We start from the raw sequence: 3,541 nt of genomic DNA on the forward strand, positions 1-3,541 counted from the left end.
AGAAGCAAAACAAGGGCGGGGGCGGCTCCGCCCCCTGCTGCATATTCATGAGCTATGCAAATAACTCCACCCTGGGCTCGCCTACTCCCACATGTGATCTTGCTGAAGCCATCGTCCGCCAGGCAGGATGTGCCATAGGCGGAGGTAGAGCCCAGGGGCCCCCCATGCTGCCCCACAGATGGACTGCGTCCTCCCCAGCCCTTACTGGAGTACCAGTCTCGCCACTCCCATAGGGCATGACCCCTTCAGCCCTACCTCCACAGCCTGGAACAGCCCTGGGGCCTCTGCCAGCCGGAGAGCCAGGACCCCACTGGCACTAACCCCTAAGTGGGGAGGGATCTTGTCCCCAGCTCACGTTGGGCGTGTGTCTGTGTATTCATCCCAGCTGGTATCACAACAGGCAACTCCATACCTGTCAACTGCAGAGGGCTGGCTGCTAACCCCCACCATTCTCAGCCTGAGCCCCCACAGGCTGGTAGCAAGTGTCCCGCGCCCCAGACCCAGTGCCCCATAGAATCACTGCAGCCTGCACTGCCCAGATCCAGAGACATCTTAACTATTCACCCCTCCAGGGCCGGCTTTAGGCCAATTCCACCAATTCCCCCGAATTGGACCCCGTGCCTAAGAGGGCCCTGCGCCCAGTGGCAGAGCCGCTGGGGGGTGGGGCAAGTGGTCGAGAATCCCTTCCCTGGCTAGAGGCTCCTTTTTAATTTTTACTCACCCAGCAGTGCTCTGGGTCTTCGCCGGCGGTTCCTTCACTTGCTCCAGGTCTTCAGCAGCACTTCGGCGGCAGGTCCTTCAGTGCTACCGAAAACTCAGAGCGAGTGAAGGACCCGCTGCCAAAGGCTAGGAGCGCTGCCCAGTGAGTACAAGCCCCATGTTTTTTATGGTTTTTTTTTAGTCATCCCTGCTGGGGCCTCATCGAAACTGTTCGAATCGGGCCCCGCGCTTCCTAAAGCTGACCCTGCACCCCTCCTTGCCCCCCAGCTCCCCTAAAGCCTCCTCTGACCTCCCCCAGGGAAAAAAGGCTTCTTGGTGCATCAGTAGCGTAAGAGTGACATGAATTTTAATGCTGGAGGGATAGGGCCAGAGGCTAGAGTCCCCTCTCCGAACACCCCTCACGCCCACTTTGCTCAGTTTGTGAAAGCCTGTTTGCTAATTAACATCTCTTGGGAAACCGCCAGCAAGGAGGGCCAGTCAGGGCCATAGCTCAGATGGAGGACATTTGTCCACATTGTGCTAGACTTAGAGTCCATCTCAATTTGTTTCCCCCACAGTCAGACACGTCAAATGTCACTCTCTGGGTGTGAGACTCGCTTGTTAGTATGTTTCACTCATTCCTAAGCTTCTCACTCATTTTGCGTAAAGATAGATTTAAAATATTTTTACTTGGGCACAGTAAGAGACAATACATCTGGGACTTAGGGCTTGGAAAGCCACTTTCCAAGATTGTGTACTGTGGTGACCATGGAGACTACAGGCTCTATCTGCAGGAGAGGAGACTGGAAGGGGTGTGTGTATGAATACTTGATTGCCAAGAAAATATGACAGGTTTCAAAGTAGCAGCCCCGTTAGGCTGTATCTGCAAAAAGAACAGGAGTACTTGTGGCAGTGAGTTTGCCCCAAAACAAGCAAGACTTGATTGAAAGTTTGCAGGTTCTGCAAAGTAACAGTTCAAAATTTAAAACACATTGACCAAATTAATGTCCTCAGGGCTCTCCAACCATCTAGGGTTTTATTTCAACCAGCTAATAATTGTTTTTATTAAAATCTACTGGTTTGCATTGCATAGAGATTTCTCTGGTGCCCTAGACTTTAGTATGAATGAGGATATTTAAGTGTTTCACATGCAATATTAATCAGTGTACACTTTAAAACAAACTATTAAGTGCTGGTTACATTAAAATCCCGGACTGCTGGATGGCACAGAGGAGAGCCCCGGTCTTAAGCAATGACCTAACACACCACCTGGAAAGTCTCACTCTTAAGGACTGCCTACCCCTGGCACCTATGCACATTGCCCCTGCCAGGCAGCCACCCCTCATAAGACCAACCAGTCTCATCGTGGCAGTTGCTTACATTGCCCAGCACCCAGGGCAAAACAACCCCCTCCTTACAGCTGGGGTAGGATTGCAGGACGAATGCAGCGGCTGGTGAACCTACACCATGCTCTAGCCCTGTGTGATGGGAGGGGTGAAAAGGGGCAGCTGTCGTGGAACAAAGAAAGGCCCCATCGCCCACAGGCTTTGGTCTGATTTTGGTTGTTGGGTTTAGTGCACAGGCGTTGGGCAGCTGTAACACCCAGGTGGGCAGATGTGGCGGTTCCTGCTGGTTTTAAACTCCACGCCACTGCTGGGCCCCCCTGTTCTAGCGTAGTACACGGTGCTTGGAGAGGAGTTGCCATGGCTGCCTGCAGCTCTTCCTTCCCATTTACTCCAGCTGTGGAGTTCTGGTAAATAACCCATAGAAATTAGGCCAAAGGAAATGGGACTCTGGAGAATTTCCCACAGGAGCCAGCTTCCATCTGCACAATTAACCTGCTGCAGCCTTGGTTATAAAAGCCACTGCCTCTGGGGCACATTCCTCTCCCTCCCCCAGCGCACACAGCTCTCTTCCCTCTCTGAGAGCTGCAGCCTAGCAAAAGTGCTGATTCAATTAGAGTGAGGCAGAGTGTGCCCTCTGACACACAGGTGATTGGAAGTGGAGCCACAGATACTTTAATGGAGCACTGAGGTCTGATAATAGGCTCTAATCAGATCAGGCCTCCTTCCCCCAACTCAGATTAGTTGTCCTGGCAGCAAGGCCTGCGATGGCTGTAATAGAGATGGATGCTGCATCCACCGTCTGGTCAGCGCCACACACTCCCCTTCGCCCACTCTCAGCGCAGTTCGAGCTGGTCAGAGCTCCAGGCCCAGAAGGGAGAGCAATGAGGCTCTGAGCCCTCCATGTAGCCCCAAGGGCAGCCGCTAGCAGAACCAGGGGAAGGGGAAGCATTATGCCAACCAAGTACCCACAGCCCCAGGACACTGCATCCCTCAGCAACACGCAGCTGGGAGGTATTGGGTGTGACAAGGAGGGAAGGGCTCCTGCTGCCTGAGTCACAGCACCCCCTGCGGGGCTACAGTTCCCTACCTTAAGCCATCTTGGGAACAACCCTCCCAACCTTGCTGAGGCTAGTGATGGCCCCGGCAGCAGGAGACGGGAGGGAAAGGAGCCCCTAACACTTGGTTACACCTCATTGCTATCGACTGCTTCCTTCATTAGGTGGCTACCCAAGGTGCCTGCTGGCCTTTAATACAATTAGGACCAGAGCTTACTGGAACGCAGTGAGATAAGGCTCTGGCCCAAATTCAGCCCCACGCAGGCAGAGCTGTTCCTGCTGCGATGCCTGGGAAACGCAGCCAGCGGGAGGGGAGACCACAGCTCCAGAGTTGGCCTCCTGCCCCCTCTGGCAAGAGTGGGGCTTTGCCTGCTCTAGAGGGGAAGCTGTCAGCACTGGAAGATCTGTCCCCAGGCCACGCTCCGACAGACAGAAGCTCCG

The sequence above is a fragment of the Gopherus evgoodei genome, chromosome 4, assembly GCF_007399415.2.
Source record: "Gopherus evgoodei ecotype Sinaloan lineage chromosome 4, rGopEvg1_v1.p, whole genome shotgun sequence".
Classification (NCBI taxonomy): Eukaryota; Metazoa; Chordata; order Testudines; family Testudinidae; genus Gopherus; species Gopherus evgoodei.